Below are 21,320 nucleotides of genomic sequence, written 5' to 3' on the forward strand. Positions count from 1 at the left end.
GGTGTACTCACTTTTGTGAGATACTGTATATATACACCATAGTTTGTGGGCTCTATAACTTTCCTACAGACTAAATAATATACATATATATAATATATACAATATACAATAATATCTTGTTTATTTAGCAAAAAAAAAAACCCCAGTGGTAATAAACACCTTCCTGCCTGGCCTAAAGCAAAATGATGGCTGGGTGGGGGTTTAATTGTTCTGACTGGATGTCATATGATGTCCTTCAAAACAAGCCAATTGTGTGCGCCCCCCAGGGGTGCGCAGTGAGGCGATCGGTGGTGCAGTGTGTCAAACACACCGCATCTCCGATCACAGTAAGGAGCCTATCACGTAGGCTCTTTATCATGTGATCAGCTGTGGTTTGGTTTTCTTTTTTTATCACTTTTATTGCTGTCAGAAGGAATGCAAACATCCCTTGTGACTGTAATAGGCAGTGACAGGTACTCTTTATGGAGGGATCTTGGGCCTATAGGCCCTTAAACCCCTCCACTGCACTTAAAAGTTTTAAAAACGCAGAAATATCTGCGTTTTTGAATACTTTGTATTTTTTTAAACTGGCGCCTTTAGGATGAGAGTAATCCAGACCTGATGTCATCACTTCCGGGTTACTGGATCTGAGACCCGATTAAAACAATCGGCATTGTTCAGGTCTCTGGCCAGCCGGCGGACATGTCGGCTGGTCGCTCGGTCCTTCCAGTGGGACAGGAGACCCGGGCTGAGCTGCAGAAGGTGGCGGGAGGGGGGATGATGTCCCCTCCCGCTATTTGTGATAACGGCGGAGCGCCTGTTGAGCCTCATTGGTTGTTATTACAAGAAAGCCAACTGTCCGCTCTTAAGAATGGTACAGGGGTAATGCTTGCAGCTGCATGCATCATCCTGGTACAGCCACTTGAGCAATATCGGTAATATTGGTAAGTTTGTTGTGATACCGAGTCTTCGAAAAAAGGGAATATCGGCCGACCCCTATTACCAGTGATGCCCACCAGTAGTGCCCACCTGTGTCCACTAGTGATGCCCACTTGTGCCCACCAGTGATGCCCACCTGTGCCCACCAGTGCTGTCAATCAATTTCCACCAGTCCTGCATGCCAATCAGTGCCTATCAGTGATGCCAATTAGTGCCCATCAATGCTGCCTTTCAGTGCCCATCAGTGATGACTGTCAGTGCTTCCTCAACAGTGCCACCTATCAGTGCTGCCCATCAGTGCCCATGAAGGCTACCTATCAGTGCCTATCAGTGCCACCTCATCAGCACACATCAGTGCGCTAAAACTTATTTTTTATTTATTTTTTTAATCAAAATTTTTGGTCTCTTTTCATTTGTTTAGCAAAAAATAAAAAATCCAGTGGTGAATAAATACCACCAAAGAAAATCTCTATCTGTCTCAAAAAAAAAAAAAAAATATATATATATATATATATATATATATATATATATATATATATACAAATTTTGTTTGGGTACAGTGTTATTCAAAGTGTGACAGCGCTGAAAGCTGACAACCGGCCTGGGCGGGAAGGGGGTAAAAGTGCCCGGTATGAAAGCTGTTATGATTGCTCTAAGTACACATAGAGGTAAAGAAATGTCTATTTTTGAATGCCTGAGTTTAGATACACCCTGGTAACAGTGGGATGATATGTTCCAATGTGTAGAGTGGATACACTGCCCCATAGGTGATATTTTGTAGCTTGGAGCACGTCCCTGCAGCAGCAGCAGTTGTCAGCAGAGGGCGCCCGGCCGGCGTCGCTGGGATTGGGGGTTGTTGGTGTAGACACGAGGTTGTCATATTTCCTCTGTCACCCTGGGGGCACACTACTATTCCTCCTGCCAGATCCACAGGGAAATGTTAAACAGGATTTACTGGTTTCACACGCTCGCTGCTAGACTCTAAAGCCATCATTTCATAAGCACAACGTCTGCTGCAAGTCACACATCGCACAGCTCGGGTCTCACAGATGCCAGCAAGGAACTGGAGGTCTGATCGCTGCCAACCTGCTACCCAGCACACACAGGACCCCCTGCACTGCACAGCCCTGGTAAGACGATGGGTATAGGGGGAGGGTGGCACAGAAGGAGACGGGAAAAAGTTTGTGAGAAGTGTGCATGGGTTCCATGACTGGCAGATCACATTGAGAGATTGATCTTGCATGGGGCAGAATTTTGCACACCTTGCCAGTCTACTATGCCACCCTATGTTATGTAATGTCTATCAGTTGATGTTGCATTGAACAGCCTTCTGCTGATTGTGATGGAGCAGCTGTTGTGGGACTACAAGTCCAGCAAGCCCTGCCAGTCTATGATCTGCCACTGAGCATGCCAGCCCATGCCAAATAATATCGGGGACTTGCTGGTGATATTGCATAGAGCAGCCTTTTGCAAACCATGGCTGGTCAGCTGCTGTGGAGATACAAGCTCAGCAGAACCTGCCAGTTTATACTGTGCCAACATGTGCGCCAACCTCATGATGAGGAATTACTTGGGATAGTGCCTCAAGCAGTTTATTGCAAACTGCTTGGGGTCAGCTGCTGTGGAACTACAAGTCCAACAAACCTTGCCAGTCTATGCTGTTCTATTGAGCATGCCAGCCTATGGCAAATAACGTTCGGGGACTTACTGGTAATATTGCATTGCAAACCATGGATAGCCAACTGCCGTGGAACTACAAGCCCAGCAGACCCTGCAAGTCTATACTGTGCCAACATGTGTGCCAATCTATGCTTAATAATGTTGGGGACTTACTGGTAATATTGCATTGGAAACCATGGCTAGCCAGCTGCCATGGAACTACAAGCCCAGCAGACCCTGCAAGTCTATACTGTGCCAACATGTGTGCCAATCTATGCTTAATTATGTTGGGGACTTACTAGTTATAATGCAGACAGCAGCTTTTTGAAAACCATGGCTTGCCAGTTGCTGTGGAACTACAAGTCCTACAAACTCTGCTAGTCTATACTGTGCCATCATGTGTGCCAACATATGCTAAATAATGCTTAGGACTTTTTAGCAATTTTGCATTGAGCAGCCTTTTGCATACCGTGTCTTTCCAGCTGCGGTGGAACCATAAGGCTAGCAAACCCTGCCATTCTATGCTGTGACATTCCATAGTAACTAATCTTTAGATAAGCTATTCTCATGCAAGGCTCCTCCAGAGATTGCCTTGGGGGTTTCTTGAGTTGTAGCTGATTGACCCCCTATCTGATGGTGTTCTGGGTCTAATGCTGCTTAGCAGAGCCAGCTGCATGACACCAGTGCTCTCTTTAGCTGTGCCTAAGGATGGCATTAAATTTCTGACCACCACTTGCAGGGGGGCATTCTTTATGCTGATCACCAATATCAAGGGGCATTCTTCCTATTGTCCACCAATGTAAGGGGCATTCTTCCAATTGTCCACATATGTAAGGGGCATTTTCCTATTGTCCACAAATGTAAGGGGCGTTCTTCTTATTGTCCACAAATGTAAGGGCATTCTTCTTATTGTCCACCAATGTAAGGGGTATTCTTCTTATTGTCCACCAATGTAAGGGGCATTCTTCCTATGGTCCACCAATGTAAGGGGCATTCTTCTTATTGTCCACCAATGTAAGGGGCATTCTTCCTATTGTATAATAATATTGTCCACCAATGTAAGGGACATTCTTTCCATTGGCCACCAATGTAAGGGACATTCTTTCTATTCACCACCAATGTAAGAGACATTCTTTCTATTCACCACCAATGTAAGGGGGAATTCTTCGCTCTGACCAATGTAAAGGGTGCAGGCATTCTTCACTCTGACTATCAATGTAAAGGGGGCATTCTTCACACTGACCACCAATATAAGGGGCAATGTAAGGGACATTCTTTCCATTGGCCACCAATGTAAGGGACATTCTTTCTTTTGACCACCAATGTAAGGGGCATTCTTCCTATTGTCCACTTATGTAAGGGACATACTTTCCATTGACCACCAATGTAAGGGACATTCTTTCTTTTGACCACCAATGTAAGGGGCATTCTTCCTATTGTCCACTTATGTAAGGGACATACTTTCCATTGACCACCAATGTAAGGGGGGATTCTTCACTCTGACCATCAATGTAAAGGGGGCATTCTTCCTACTGACCACCAATATAAGGGGCTCTCTTCACATTGACAACCAATGTATGGAGCAGTCTTCCCACTGACCACCAATATAAGGGGTATTCTTCCCATTGCCAACTAATGTAAGGAACATTCTTCCCACTGACTGCCAATATAAGAGGGGAGTTCTTTCTACTGACCATCAATGTAAGGGGGGAATTCTTCCCACTGACCATGGTTGTAAGGGGAGCATTCTTCATACTGGCCACTTATGTAAAGGGGGAAGGGGGAATTCTTTATACCGATCACCAAGGTAAAGGACATTCTTCCCACTGGCCATCAATGTAAGGGGCATTCTTCTTTCTGAAAACCGGGGCATTTTTCCCATTGACCTCCAATGAAATGGTTTAGTAAGGGTTACCGTGAGACACAAAAATTATTTTAGAGGGTTCCTCTGGGGTAATAAGTTAAGAAGGGCTGCTGTAAAATTCAAAAGTGCTATAGCATAGAACAGCTTCACCTCCAGCTGCTGTAGAACTACAAGTCAAGCTAAACCTGCCAATCCATACCGTGCCACTATACATGCCAACATGCAATGTTACTACAACTGCTGGTGCCTAGAACAGTCTTTTGCAACCTGTGACTCTCCAGTGTCTGTGGGACTACAGTGGTGGACTACAAGTTCCATCACGCCCTCTCATTCTGTCTAATGCTGTCCCTAACCAAAGCATTCTTAGGGGGTACCTGTGATCTTACATAAATAGACTTTCGCATTCTGTGCTTGGCAGGGTATGCCAAGACTTTAGTTCCGGTACAGATGCAGCACAGTCGCCGATCATTTAAATTCCTTCTCAGAAGTGTTTTTTCTGCTAAAGTGTACCTAAGCTGGATATGATACTATTAAAGGAATGTGACCAATGGTGATTCAGTAATAGCATATTTATTAAACTGGATCAGGAGGACTTGCTCATGATTGTCAAATAAGGGTTGATGGCACAGGGTCCCTGCTATATGGCGATCACGGTTTGCTTCCTGCCCTATAAGAAAGCTGTTGTGCCATACAGTAGAATACTCACGGGTGTTTTGGGCTCTCTTTACGGCACACCAAGCTGCAGTGGTTGCTGCTTCAGTTATTGCTCACCTAAGCCTCCCCTTAGCTTAAAAGGACGCTAAATTTAATTGTTGCAGGATTTATTTAATTTTTAACAAAAACGCCAAAGATAACGCTGACTCTAAAAAAATAAAAAAATAAGTGTAAGACTTCTAAAACAATATCTAAAAAATGCCAAGATGTTATGGTAAAAAAAAAGAAACAGGGATTTTACCATGACATGATTCAGGATGTTTCCAGGGACACATCTCCAAAAACTGGAGACCTGGCACAGTTGGCAAACCCCTGCTGCAGGTGGTAAAAGGTTGCTATGGGAAAACCACTAGTCCCTTGCATGCGTTGATCTTGTGACACTGCATCCTGCAGGCAAAGGGGCCATGAAAGGGTTAATAGAATAATAACTCTTAATTGATGTTTGGAATACTAATTGTCTCCTGTAGAAGGGAGAGCATATGATTATGTATCTAGGGATCGTGTCTGTGCTTGTGTGGCGTACAGGTCAGAACACAGCCCCGGGCAGGGAGGAAGGAGCAGTCTGTTCCCAGCAGCAAGCTCAGGCTGCCAGGAAGGTCATTTTAGGTTGGGCAGATGAATATTTTAGTGTTTATGACATACAGTACCTGGGGGAGGGGAGGGGGTGGTGGGGGTTCAACTGCTGTGCGTCTAGCTGTTCTGCACTCAACAGACTTACAAGGATGTGATTGATGGAGATGGTTACTGTCTGTGCTTCAAGTGTCCTGTGGGGGGCAACACTGTACCCTTAAGAACATTTTTCCCCAGCTCTTTAGAGGCTCTATACACATATATGTATACAATATATACAGTATAAACATACAGTATATGTTTGTCATATTCTGCAACAGATCCATTTACATCAGGTAACAGTTTGGCACCCCTGTTGTAGTCCAACTCACCCATACTAAGGCCAAAATCAACCTCACTTGAACATGGGGAATGTATGCCAGATAGTGTGGCTGGAAAATTGAGCCCATGTCTCCAGTGCTTCCATAATGCAGGACTAAACACTACTACAGATATCATGTGCAATGAGGTCAAATTAATCTACCCTACCAGCCCATGTAAGTTAAGAGTAGAAAATAGCCTCAGCCTGTGCTTCTTAACAAACCCCAGCTGACGCGTTTCGCTCCAACTGGCCTGGGCTTAGTTATAGAGGTCTATAGATATTACTATCCATTTTCATTACAGCAATAATAGCGTGTGTGTCACTGACATAATTGTTTTCATGAATTTCGAAAATACAAAGCAAACTGTGAATGGCGCTTGTGCCAAATGGGGCCGACCTCCTGTATTCAGAATGCATCATGCCAGCCGCTCAGCACAGGACCAAGAAGCTAGTTGAGATCACTAGAGTAGCGGAGTCTGCTTCAGTGATTTCCAGCTAGCAGGCTGGACCAGTGTAACTATGCAAAAATATACCATGCCTGGAATTCTTTTTTCATTACATTTTTAATTTGATCTGCCTAGAGTTTCACTTTAATTGAACCCATAAAACAAGCACTTAAATACCTCTCAGACGCAGTTCTTACCCTTAAAGTAGACCTAAAGGCAAAGCTTTTTTGCATTTTGGATAGGTGAAGGGTGGGTTAAAACACTTTCAGGTTTTCCATTGAGAAGATATTCCTTCACTTCCTGTCACATAGCCGAAACAGGAAGTGCGAGGAATTCCCTCCAAAGTTAAGGTTTATCTGGTTGTCACCAGGGTCATCAGAACTAGTGTCCATATTAGAAGATATTCCCACTATTCCTATTCTGTGGACAAATCAAAAATGTGAACTTTCTTTACTTTCAGAGAGGATGAATCTCCCCCAAAGGGAGCACAGACAGAAAAGAAAAAAAAAAACTCCCAGGTGTTCTAATCCCTTTCCACTATATACAAAACTAAAAAAACAAAGTGTTGTCTTTAGGCTACTTTCACACTGGGGCGTTGGCAGTAAAGCTTTTAGTGGCAGGTTACCGTCATTTTTGCAGAGGTTTTCGGCCGCTAGCAGGGCACGTTTAACCCCCGCTAGCAGCTGAAAAAGGGTTAAAACCACCCGCAAAGCACCGATGCAGTGGCACATTGCCGAGGGTTTGGCGGCACTGCCCATTGATTTCAATGCACTGCAAACATGCGGATTGCAGAACTTTTTTTACCATCTTGCCAGCGCACAGCTCCAGTGTGAAAGCCCCAGGGCTTTCACATTGGAGTGAGAGGAAAGGTTCTTTCAAGGCTCTTTCAAGGTGCTATTTTTAGTGTTATAGTGCCTGTAAAGCGCCTCAGTATGAAAGTAGCCTTAGTTATTTAATAAACTGTCATTTCCCAGCAGTAGGAGTAATTGGCACCTTCTGCCTTCAGTTGTGTTTGTTACCCAGCTGTTGCTACTAGGTTACACAGGTTATATATATTGGGTTGATCTTTGCAGGGTGCAGCTATGGTCAGTTCTTGGGAATAGTGGAAGACAATCAGTCCAGTGTTGGTCAGTTTATGGGTCCAGTTTTTGGCAGGTGCAGTTAGTTGGCTTGCCACTAGATGGTATAGTATGGTAAAGGCAAAGTTGAAATTTGGTGTTACCTCCCCTTTTAGAGAAATCCCTCCTCTAGTGATACAATAGGTGAGGTTAGTGCCCATATAAATGCCAGTGGTGAGTGGAGTCTAGGGTAGATAGGGCATGGCAGCCAAAGACCCTAGAGCAATCAAGATGTAGTCTGTTGCAAACTGATATATAGGGCCCTTTGCAGGGCTGAAGTCCCAGGCAAGGTAGTACAAAACACAATAGGAACAACTGTAGTCGTCCTGTCTCCCCTGACCTTCGAAAGTGGGGTGTGGAAGGTCTTGGAGGCTTGGACTGTGTCCTCTGATGTGAGTGATGATCGAAGCTTGGGAATGAGTGTGCCATCTGGGACATGCCTGGCTGGGCAGAGCTATAGAAGGGACATTGAGAAGAGACCGGTATACTAATAAGAGCCCCTTGATTCCCCTGACCATCAGCTGTGGGTCCTGTGACTTGGCAATGAAAGATAAATGCTGTGGACTTAGTATACATGGGGAAGTGGTCCCAACTCTGTAGTGCTCCCAAGGAGAGAAATGGCGGTGTAGAGGGAAGATAAAAACAAATGAGCACAAATGAATGCTATAGAATGCCTAACCTTACATGTGGCATTCCACAGAAAAAAGACTATGCTAGTATGTTAATGTGATATGTCAATGAAAGCTCACAGTAAAGTATGGGACAATGCATTTGTATACAGACATTCCTTTATTCTGAAATATTCAGGCCTGAGGCTGGGGATATCATAAGGGGCCTAAGGTCAAGACTATGACAAGATGGTGGAAGGTTAATTCAACAACAGGTGGGTGTCTGCCTTATCCAAAAAGAAGCAGAGTGGGCACAGTTTGGAGCCAAAACCTGCCCAATCCTAGTTCCTCTTACACATTGGTGGTCTTTTCTTTGTGTGGAAGAGGTTTGTCGTTGGGCCTAATGGTGCTCAGTCACTGGGCGTAGCTGTGGTCACATCATTGGAAGTCTATGTACAGTGGGGGTCTGTCCCTGTGACTGGTTTGGTGGATTCCACTCCTTTGTTCAAAATATTATTCTGCCCTATGTCTAGTGGTGCCCTTTGTGACAATTGCTAGTTCCTTTTGAGAGAGAATATGAAATTAGCGCTGTACTGTACACAGTGCCAACCTAATTTTCCCAGAAGTTGGTAACAAAAATGGGCAGATTCAAATCTCATGTCTGTGTTTAGGCAACCATGAATTTGACAAAAAGCAGAGAAGTTGGATGGAATGCAGGGTTACCATAAACCTGCAATAGCCAGGGTCTGAAAAAGGTGTCTAATGAGGCTGTGACGTAAATGGTAAAGTCGTAAACAGTCTAGCAGGCAGTTCAGGCATATATCTGTGAGCCAAACTTTATATATATCCCATAATTCCTGCTGTAGTAGTGGCTAGTGGTTACACTAAAGTAAAAGATACCAATCAGTTAGACACAAAAACACACAAGGTTGAGAAGGCTAATTAGACACATTACCTAAGATCTATCTATATTAGAGCTGCAGGATTAATCATAAAAAAAATTGTGATCTCGATTCAACCCCCCTCACGATCTCTATTTCCCAATGCATTCATGTAACAAGTGTAAAGAGTTGTCTGCTCACTCAGCTGTCAAAAGAAACAAACTGGGCAGTCTGCCAAGTTTTTCACAACATTGTCAATGCTGGTAGATAACTATGAACATTGTAACTTTTTCTTATCAAAGGAATCAACTTCAGTGTGTAGATGAGAAATTTAACCATTTAAAAACTAAACCTTTTTCTGACGCTTGTTTTTTACAAAGTTCAAATCTGTATTTTTTGCTAGAAAATTACTTGGAACCCCCAATATATATATATATATATATATATATATATATATATATATATATATATATAATTTAGCAGAGACCCTAGAGAATAAAATGGTCGTTGTTGCAATATTTTATGTTACAATGTATTTGCGCAGCGGTCTTTCAAACTCAATTTTTGGGGACAAAATACACTTCAATGAATAAAAAATTAAAAAAATAAACCGTAAAGTTAGCCCAATTTTTTTGTATATTGTGAAAGATGATCTTATACCGCGAGAATCGTGATCTTTATTTTAAGCAAAAAAAATTGTGATTCTCATTTTAGCCAGAATTGTGCATCTCTAATCTATATTATATTTGCTATCTAACAAATTGTAATTTCATTCTGCTACAGTAAACAATATGCTGGTTGTTGGATTGCGAAATCTTGTCCTATGGAAATATAGAAGTACTCTGGAAAGCTGGTGTCACAGGGTGTGTCCACTGAATATCATAAAATAGTCCATCTCTAAGTTCACATCTCCGCTCCATGTCGCCTGAAGCTCAAAAAAGTTCCGGACCCTTTTTTGTCGCTCGAATCGAGCAGATTTGGGCGTTTTTCTTCTTTTAACATTGGTGACCTATTGCCATGCACAAAATTGCGGCAAATCGTGGTAAAAACCGCTGCAAAATCGCAGTAAATTCGCACGATTTTCTGATGGAAAACGCAACGCTCAGGTGTGAATGCAGCCTGAAGGTCAAGAAAAAGCTGTTGCACTAGCAACAGCGAGCAATTGAAATATCACCAAAACTGCTAAGGAAGTGGTTCTAAACTCCTGTCCTCAGGAACCACTAACAGGCCAGGTTTGCAAGATAACTGAAATACATCACAGGTGATATAATTTGCTGCTCAGTGATTGCAGTATTCTAGTCTGCATCTCCCCAAGGTAATACTTAAAATCTGGCCTGTTAGTGGGTCCTGAGGACAGGAGTTGAGGACCACTGTGCTAAGGATACATGAGAGTCATAAACCATGCTTATCAAATTAGTTTTACTCTCTGTGATCTGTACTCTGCACTGAACCAAATACCAGGCAAACGTAACCACTTGTGGACTGCCCCATGTAGATATACTGCACAGGGCGGCCACTCTGCTCTGGATCACGTATGTATGTGATCCAGCATTTCCAAGTAAAGGCCGTGTGTCATATCTGTGCTGTCATTCGGTACAGTGCAAGTTAATCATCAGCAGGTCCCAGCCAAAGATTTATAGCCGGGACCTGCTGATCGGCTTAGAGAATGACAGTACAGAGCCCTGTATTTACTAGCAGCACAGGGCTCTGTATATGGAGCAGAGATGTGGCTGTTTTTTTCTCCATGCAGAGCAGGGAGATAAAGAACAGTCACATCTCTTAGTAAAAGCAACACACATTACAAATGTTAGGCACACATTTAGACCCTTTAAGTGCCCCTAGATGTTAACCCCTTCCCAGCCAGTGTCATTGGTACAGTGACAGTGTATAGTATAATTACTGATCATTGTATTAGTGTCAGTTAGTCACTTCCCACCAAGTGTCAGTTAGTGTCAGATTGCTTGCCCACAGTCGCTGATCACGGCCATTACTAGTAATAAAAAAAAATAGGGCTCTTACAGATTAAAATTTTCATGTTCGATTAATCGCTTAATCTACTGATTTTGATTGATTATAAAGCACACACAGATCCAACTACTTTTAGCTGATCTCCTTGCATTGCAACTCTGCATTAGTCAGTGGTAAATGTGGTATACACTATATACAATCACCCAACACTAGTTAGTTTCCACAATCCATGACTTAACTTTACAGTTCACACAATACATTTTAAATTCAAACTGTAGCACTGACGTAAGTAATTTTTTTTTCCCACAGTAGCGTGACAATCCTTCCACCTCCGGTCTAACTAAACACTCTCACCTTATGGCATGGACCCCCTGTGCAAACAGCTGGTCATGCAAGCTGGTATCAAAAGGGTTAACACGGAGCATTAAACTTCTCTCACTTCTCCTTAGATCTCAGCAAGGACGCCAGGTCATGTGTAGAAAGAAAAGATCTAAGTGCTCACAGCTTAAGTATAAGATTTCATTTTTGTGTTCAAACAAACACTACTCACATAAAGATGATAAAAACACAGCATGTAAAGCCGACAATCATGTTAGTTCCATAGGGCAGCAGCGAGTGACGTCATGTGTAGCTCCTCCCTTGTATGTCTTACGTTCAATCAGAACTTCAACGTCACCAGACTCCTCCCCCTTCCCTTTGTTAGCAGACGGAGGCACTTGGGGAAGGGGGGAGGAGTCCAGTGACATCGATGTCTGTGACGTCACTGGATCTCCTACGGAACTCCCTGAAGACCCAGAAGCCGGCGGACAGGTGAGTACCGATCAAAATAATTTTGGTCATTCAAAAAAATGAACGATTAATCAAGAAATTAATCGTTAATTTCCGCAGCCCACATTTTTTTTAAAAAATTCTAGTATATATACTATAGTTTGTAAACACTAATTCTAATTCTAGTATATATACTATAGTTTGTAACTTTCACACAAACCAATAAATATATATTTTTTTTTTAACCAAAAACATGTAGCAGAATGCATTTCAGCCTAAATTTATAAAAAAAATTTAATTGTTTTACTTTTTTTTATTGTTTTATAGCAGAAAATAAATATATATATATATATATATATATAATTTTTTTTTTTTTTTTTTAATTTTCAGTGTTTTTTTGTTTATATAATAAAAAATAAAAAACCCAGTGGTGATCAAATGGCACCAAAAGAAAGCTTTATTTGTGTGGACAAAAATTATGTAAATTTGATTTGGCTACAGAGTTGCCAGACTGTGCAATTACCAGTTAAAATAGCGCAGTGCAGAATATCAAAAAAATGGCCTGGTCATGAAAGGGGGTAAAAGCTTCGGCAGCTGAAGTGGTTAAGTATTTTTATTTACTTTAAATGCTTTTATTTTACTGATGCTTATGCACTGTGTTTATTTTTTTCATTCAGCAATATTTATTTTTCACTCAGCAATATTTAAAAATCATTAAGCTGAAACTCTAAATACTGTAACACAGAAATTAATGTAGATTCTAAAGGCAAAAATGTTTTTAACTTAATTCATTTTCTGCAGTAAGATAAAAACCTTCTTATGTCGGTTCCTCCCTCCCCCACCCCTAAACACTTACCTGACACCACTCTAGATCCAGCCCTGTCCCTGCCAGTGCCCCCTCTCTTCCTGCAGTCTCTAAGAGCAGCCAGATCCATTGGCTCCCACTGCTGTCAAGTCAAATCCTGTGAGGAGGGAGCGGGGGAAGGGGGGGGGTGAGGTGGGATTGAGCTTTGCTTTGGGGGCACACACAGTGTATAAGCAGGTGCAGTTAGACAGTCTGCCACTAGGTGGCCATGTCCCAAAATAGTGTGTAGCATGGAATTATGTAAGTGGGTGTTAGGTCACCTTTGAGAGCCTTTCTGTAGTGATGTTGCAGATGGAGTTAGTGCCCAAATACAGTATATGCTAGGTTGAGAGTAATTGGGACATAGGAACCAAATACCCCACACACTTGCAGATGTAGTCATTACTGTGATGGCCCTGGTCAGGGCAGAGATCGGCCTACATCCAGAAGAGCCAGCTGTAGTCGGCCTGTCTCCCGGAAAATGGTATAGTGGATTCGGAGCATGGTCTAACTGGACTTAGAGTGGGATGCAAAAGGCCTCTTCGGCCTAGAGGTGTAGCTGCAGCAGTCCTGTCTCTAGAATGTCATGCAGGGAGTTGTGAGCTGGATACATAAAGCCTAACAGGCAAGTCAGAGCCCTCTGCATGAGTACTAATGACCTGGCCTGGGTGTAACATCAGGAAGCTATTGACAGGTAGATCTCACTCCTGGCTTTGCTCTGTCAGTAGGTATCCTGCTTGATTTGGTTTACATCTACAAGACAGGCCTGGCTCGGTGACAATCTCTCTATATCTGTCTCTCATACTCTGGATCAGATTAGAGTAGAATTCACAGCGATGACAAGAGAGATTGTGATAGGCTGTCATACACTTGCACTGTGCAACGTGACATAGTGGGGACAAGAGCTAAATAAGCTGCCTATAACTGAGAATAGGATCCAACAGTGGTCATACAGTGCAGGCTCTTGAGTGTTATAGCATCTATGAATAGAGGTGAAACTAAAGGAGACCTGTCATTATATGCATGCACAGCACTGACTCAATGCCATGGTGGTATTGGTCTTTGGATGAAAGGTACCAGCAAAGAGGACCTGGCATTATGGCATTATGCAGTGTAGCAGATACTGATCCTGCCAGCAAAGAGGACTTGTCATTTTTGCATCATGCAGTGTAGAAGAGACTGATTCTGCCTGTAAAAAGGGCCTGGCACAATGGCATCATGCACGTGTAGCAGAGACCAACCTCTTCAGCAAAGAGGTCCTGTTATTATGGAATCATGCAGGTGTAGCAGAAGCTGACTCAGTCAGCAAAAAGGACTTGGCATTATGGCATCATGGGGTTGTAGCAAAGGCCAAATTGGCCAGTAAAGAGTATCAGACATTATGTCATTATGCAGGTGTAGTAGAGACCGACATGGCCAGTAAAGAGGACCTGTTATTATGACATCATGCAGGCATATTATGGCATACTATGGCATCATGCAGGTGTAGCAGAGACTGGCCCTGCCAGCAAAGAGGACCTGGCATAATCACATCATGCAGGTATAACAGAGACCAAACTGGCCAGCAATAAAGGACTGGCATTATGGCATCATACAGATGCAGCAAAGACCAACCAGGCCAGTAAAGAGGACCTGGAAGTAAGGCATAATACAGATGTAGCAGCGACCGACCTGACCTGTAAAGAGGACCTGACATTGTGATGTCTTCCAGGTATGGCAAAGATTGGCCCTGCCAGTAAAGAGGATTTGTCATTGTAGCATTATGCAGTGTAGTACAGACCAACCCTGCCAGCAAAGAGGACCTGTCATTTTGGCATCATGCAGGTATAGCCGAGAGACTCATGAAGATAAAGTAGTGACTTCAGCTTGAACTGCAATTATAGGCAGTATCAATCACTTTGTGTTTAACTCTCATACACTTTTCTTTTTTTAGACACATGAACATATTGTTTTAGGTTCTCTTGTCAACATAGAAATATAAAATAAACACTTTTCCAAATACATTGTGCAATTATTCCCAAATTTTTTAGGAGTAAAATGTTTTCATATTTTTACTATGCATAAAAATGAAATACATTATGGGGTATTAATAAAAAGAATTTGCATAGCAATTCATCCAGTAAAAGTGCATGTACACTCTTTTTGTACAATTAGGGAAAAATCTAATGTAAAAGGCTGTTTCCTCGGCTAAATAAAGTTTTTTTTAATTTTTTATTATTATTATATAAAATGGAGAATAATGCAAATTGGCCATTAGATGGCGCTGAGTATAATAGTCATGTACTATAATAATTCACGCCATCTAGTGGCCAAATAAGTTACATTTAGTTTTAAATCAATAAAAACCAATTGTCCAATACAAGAAATAGCCTAATAACATTTGTTATTTCCCACATTTACACAGAACACACATACATTCATTTTCAATGGGTGAATTGCTATGCAATGTTTTAAAAAAAAATACATCCCAAAAGTCATGAGCCAATAAGAACCTATAGAACCTGAGAGTCATCCTTCAGTGCTCAGGAGAGGTAAACTTCCCATGTGGGGAAATTATCTGGGGAGCTGTAGCTGGATGGGTCACCTTTCCCCCTGGCCACTGTACAGAGATATAGATTTCACCATTCATTATATCAAGTAGGGATGCACTGATATATCGTCCGCCGAAAATTATCAGCTAGAAATAGGGTTATTGGCATTTGCCGATAGTGAAAAAAAAGATGCAGATAATGGCATGCTGTGTTCCATTGACTTGCAAAATCAGGTCCCCTTGACTTCAATGCAAAATTGCATCCCATAGACTTCAATTTAAAATCACGTACCATTGACTTCAATGCAAACACCCACCCTATTGACTGCAATGCAAAATCATGTCCCATTGATTTCAACGCAAAAACACCCCCCATTGACTACAATGCAAAATCGTGTCCCATTGACTTCAACCCAAAAATGCCCCTTATTCCGGGCCCCCAAATCTCATTCCCTCCTATGTGAATGAGTATGGGGTACCCCTACCCATTCACCAAAAAAGTGTCAAAAAGTTATAAAAACACAGAGACAGTTTTTGACATTTCCATTATTAAAAAATAAAAAACAGTGTCCCCGAACTTAAATCCATTGTCAGTCACACCGCCCGCTGCACCCGACAAAAAAAAAAAACTGCTCCTGCCATTCATGCAGACCGCCTGCTGCAGGCTCTGCTGTTTGACAGTTCTTATATAGGTAAGGGCGGGGCCACCTGGAGATGTCACCTGGTGGCACCGCCCCCTTTTGATATCACCGGCCCAGCATGCACTCCGGTCCATGACATCGCAAGGGGGCAGGACCACCAAGTGATGCTGCCAGGTGACACCTCCCTTGTGCAGTTTGTTTGCACAGAGTGGCCCCGATCCTCAACTTCTGGGGTCCCCCGGCGGAGCTAGTAGCTCCTCCCACATCGTATAACCACCTAGGAGAAGCGTTCTCCCAGGGGGTTACCTTGCAGGCACACTCCAGGGTCTAGCATTCGGCATCCATAGACGCCGAATGTAAGACTCGGCCCCGACCCCGCCCACATCATTGGATTTGATTGACGGCAGTGGGAGCCAATGGCTGCGCTGCTATCAATCTATCCAATCAAGAGCCGAAAACCCCCGGGCAGGATGCATTAAGGTGAAAAAACATGAGGGTTTACATTTTTCTTGATTTTCTTGTGCTTTTTTTTTTAACACAAAAGCGCTTCAAAAACTGCACAGCCCTGGTTTATACTGATGTGGTCAGGGATTTGCAGCGATTCCTGTGCTTTTCCCACACCGCATCACAATTGCACTCATGTGAACCACTGCGGTTGTGTCAATGTTAACTCAATGACACCCCAAAAACTGTTTGCAAAACGCAGTGCGATTGGCAGAATTGATGTGCATGGTTCCAGTGAAACATAAAAAAGGTTCATGCACCTTTTTCGTGCGGGTGTGGTGCAATTTGAACCATACAAAATGCTCAAATCGTGACGCACAGACATCACATGTTATGTGCACAGGAATGCGGTGTTCGGCATGCACCAGTGTGAACCCAGGCTCCATGTTAAAGCAGCCTATTGGCCAAAAAGGCACTGTTAATTGCCCGACAATAAATTCATATTCATTTAAATTCACAATGTTAATTAAAAAGTCAAATATAATACAATTATATATAAAAAATATATATATATATTTTTTTAAACTGTCAATTTTCGGTTTCAGCTAAGTGCATCCTGAAGTTTTTGGTTTCGGCACTGGAATTTTCATTTCGGTGTACCACTAGTATATTCTTAGCTGTGCTGTTAAAAAGTCTGTTATTTATAGGGCTCACTATCTCCAAAAAAATTACACACAAAACTGAATCAGAATATAACTCCCCCTCTTCAGTCAAAGAATAGATAGTCTGAAAGCAAACAGCTTTCGCTATGGTCTCTTCTTAGAAAAACCCACAGTTCTCTGTAAACCCTGTGTTGGGTTTTCCTTGTATTATAATGTTTATTTGTAACATAATGCTAAGTGGACAGTATAAATGTATATACTTTTATCTTAGTAATTCTGTTCAGTCAGTCTTGTACTTTACAGAGCAGGACAGATGACACCTACTGTGTCTCCTGGCTCGTCCATGCACCTTCCCTTGTCAGCCTGCTTGTTAGAAGATAAATTGCCATCACTGCCCAATGAGCTGGGAAGTGATCCCAGGAACAGTAAAGAAATTGCTGGCTGTACAATTAAGACTGGCTGAACGGAATTAGAAATCCTTTAGCAAGCAAATCAGTTTAAGGCCTCATGCACACGGACGTTTTTACAGCCGCTTTTTTTAGCTTTTTTTGCAGCTTAAAATCGGCTGTCCATGTTAGTCTATGGCTTCATGCCCACCTAGGCATTTTTGAGCTGCAAATGGCATAGGCGTTTTTAAGCTGTAAAAAAAAACCCTGGACCAGTGTGTTCCGTGGCGCAGAGCTAGAGCTGTAAAAACGTGAATCGCGGAAAAACGCGCATAAACGCGTAACATATTTTCTTTGTTTTCTGTGGCATTGTGGGAAATTTGGGAGTGCTATAGCCAAGAGATGTGTTTCTTTAAAAAACGCTACTTAACGCAAAAAAATGCGCAAAAACGCCAATGCAAAACGCGGTAAAAATCGTGTTTTTAACGCTGATTTTTCCAGGTGTCAGAGCTAGCTTTGCAGCCAGTTTTTTTAAAACGTCCATGTGCATGAGCACTAAGACTTACTCCAATTGATGTACATTGGCACTGTCCAGGGAGTAGCATGGATTCAGCCAAAAATGCAATATTCATGTGAATGATTGTGCTGTAAATACATGCTGAGATCTGCCTAAATCTGCAATATGCAAATGAGATCCCCTGTCAAACCAGACAGGCAGAATAATAAGTTGTCAGATTATGAGTCATGGCTTCTTTCTGGGAGATAAGGGGAGTGTTTTATGTGAATCGCAGCATCTGTAGAACCTGAAGTTTTCCTGTTGCTGCTACTATATGGACGCTGAATCCGGCGATGGTGGGGTTTGTCCCTCTTTATACAGTGCATCTGGAAAGTATTCACAGCACTTACATTTTTCCACATTTTGTTATGTTACAGCCTTATTCTAAAATTGATTAAATTCATTATTTTCCTCAAAATTCTACAAACGATATTCCATAATGACAACGTAAAAGGAGTTTGTTTGAAATCTTTGCAAATTTATAAAAATATATATATATATATATACAGGGGTCAAGTCCTGGGGAAAAAAGTGTGGGAACTCCCACCCAAGATCCACTCCCCCACCAAACAAAAACCCCCAAAAAAATGATACGCTCATATGCACGAACGCTTCAAAAGTGGGATTTTTCATCCAATTTTCGTATTGTGTGTATGAAGCTTAACTTTTAGTACATAAAAAAAAACAATCCTCAATAAACACAAATAGGGTAATTCTCTGAATAATCAGCATTCATTCAATTGTGCTTCTATGCAAATATGAACATCGTGTTCTGATCTTTATTGGAGAATGTTATTTTGTATTTAGAGTGTTTATGTGGTGAGTTTACACTTTTCATTGAACAGAGTTTGGATAACACAGGGTTAAATGGAAAGGTCATAAATTAACTGCATATTATCTGGACAGAATGCTTGGGGAGATAGTGATGTGTTCCTGCTTAGGAGATGTATGTTAGCTCGGGGGGGCTGCAAACTCTGCAGGGCTCCAACACACACTGGCTGCTATTCCAATCCTTCACACATATTTCCACATAAACTTCCCTTCTGGCATTAAACTTTGCCGGGTATTGTGCTCAGCTTACCACCCCAAACTGATGTTGCTCCCTCAGCTCACCTCTCTCCCTGCATGTCCTGTGAGCAGAATAGCTGATCTACCTGTCAGCTAGACCTAGATCTGATCTACCCATCAGCTAGCTGTGATTGACAGGTAGGTCAAAGCAGAAGCTGTCAGGGGGCCCCCTACTGGCAATGCCTGAATGGTCAGGTGTGCGGCACTTACTATTGTGAGCTGTGTCGGCAGCTGCTGGTGTAGCACCTGCCATACAGCTCGCATACTTCAAAGTCTTGCAGGACATGGCTGCTAACGGGAACTGAGTTCCTGTTGTGGAAAAAGTACAGGAACTCCGTTCCCATGCGTTCCCGCAGGACTTGAGCCCTGTATATATATCAAGTACATAAGCATTCACAACCTTTGAGATGGCACTCAAAATTGAGCTCCAGTGCATCCTGTTTCCAGTGATCATCCTTGAGATGTTTCTACAACTTGATTGGAGTCCACCTATGGTAAGTTCAGTTGATTAGACATGATTTGGAAAGGCACACACCTGTCTATAAGAAGGTCCCACAATTAACAGTGCATGTCAGAGCACAAACCAAGACATGAGGTCCTAGGAATTTTCTGTAGACCTGCGAGACAGGACTGTATCGAGGCACAGATCTGGGGAAGGGTACAGAACAATTTCTGCAGCAATGAAGGTCCCAATGAGCACAGTGGCCTCTAACATCCGTAGATGTAAGGCGTTTGGAAACACCAGGACTCTTCCTAGAGCGGGCTCCCTGGCCAAACTGGGTGATTGGGGGAGAGAGGAGCCTTAGTCAGGGAGGTGACCAAGAACCCCGATGGTCACTCTGACAGAGCTCCAGCATTTCTCTGTGGAGAGAGGAGAACCTTCCAGAAGAACAACCATCTCTGCAGAACTCCACCAGTCAGGCCTGTATGGTAGAGTGGCCAGACGGAAGCCACTCCTCAGTAAAAGGCACATGACAGCCCACCTGGAAGGACTCTCAAACCATGAGAAACAAAATTCTCTGGTCTGATGAAACAAAGATTGAACTCTTTGGCCTGAATGGCAAGTGTCATGTCTGGAGGAAACCAGGCACCGCTCATCGCCTGGTCAATACCATCCCTAGAGTGAAGCATGGTGGTGGCAGCATCATGCTGTGGGGATGTTTTTCAGAGGCAGGAACTGGTAGACTAGTTTGGATCGGAGGAGAAATGAATGCAGCAATGTGCAGAGACATTCTTGATGAAAATCTGCACCAGAGCGCTCAGGACCTCAGATTGGGGCAAAGGTTCATCTTCCAACAGGACAATGACCCTAAGCACACAGCCAAGATAACATTGTGATAAGATTGTGAATGGCCAGACTTGAACCCGATTGAACATCTCTGAAGAGAGCTGAAAATGACTATGCTCCGACACTCCCCATCCAACCTGAGGGAGCTTGAGAGGTCCTACAAAGAAGAATGCGAAAAACTGCCCAAAAATAGGTGTGCAAAACTTGTAGCATCATTCTCAAAAAGACTTGAGGCTGTAATTGGTGCAGAAGATGCCAAAGGCCAATCACAGCTGTCAAATGAGCATGAACCACACCCCGCCTCCCGGCATCTAAAACCCCCTAGAGGGCCAGGAGGTGCCCGCACCAAGGGGTTAACTATCATTCAAAATCCACTTCTTCAGATGGGTTGTCAAATATAGATTGATCATTCCTATCAGAAAGGATTGATCGGAAAATCAATCATTTATTGAAGCATGTATGGCCACCATAAGACTTCTTTTCCAGTTAAAAGAAATAAAAATCAGTCTGAAAGTAGAAGTTTGACGTACGAAGTGGCGGCAGCCTTGCGTAGCAGCCAGCAGCACTAGGCGGAAGACAAATGACCCTGGAAGGTGCCAACTGCTACGACTTCTCTTTATATGCAAAGCACATCAATCGGAGCACCTCAGGCCCTCTGCACAAGCTATGGCTCATGCAGCGCTCTATCTGTTCCAGCGCGGCGAGGGGCGCCCGCCTCTCCCCGACCTATCCACAGGCTAGTTTTAAGGAGCTCAGCGGCTTGTAAAATAAGGCGGGAACGACGTTGTTTATTTGCGTAAGGTAAACACAGCCAGGTTTTTTTTTTTTCTCCTCTTCGATTATTGCCTGGAGCACTTTCTGTTCGCTTTCCTGGAAAAAAAAAATAACCGTTAAGTCTTGAGACCATATGTTATACACATCCTGAGCTGGGGGGGGAGGGGGGGGGGTGACAGAGGGAGAGCACATGTATTACACAAGATCCCTGAGGTGCTGGTGGGATTTAGACTGCAGATATCCGTGTAATGG

At 42.9% G+C, this 21,320-nt stretch overlaps 1 protein-coding gene across 2 annotated transcripts in view; it reads left to right on the forward strand.

Moving 5' to 3' along the window:
* Window positions 1-1,799: 1,799 nt before the first annotated feature.
* The window catches only part of SERTAD4 (SERTA domain containing 4), a 92,819-nt gene continuing 73,298 nt past the window's right edge, over window positions 1,800-21,320 (forward strand). The window contains exon 1 of one of the 2 annotated variants that reach the window (XM_077485717.1): window positions 1,800-2,048. The gene's annotated coding sequence lies outside the window, so the exon portion shown is untranslated. Of the gene's footprint in view, window positions 2,049-16,444; window positions 16,459-21,320 lie in introns of those variants that run through there. The other variant, XM_077485719.1, reaches the window with a different exon arrangement.

Source organism: Lithobates pipiens, unplaced genomic scaffold, assembly GCF_037356315.1.
Source record: "Lithobates pipiens isolate NorthernLeopardFrog02 unplaced genomic scaffold, aLitPip1_a1.2 Scaffold_18, whole genome shotgun sequence".
NCBI classification, from domain to species: domain Eukaryota; kingdom Metazoa; phylum Chordata; class Amphibia; order Anura; family Ranidae; genus Lithobates; species Lithobates pipiens.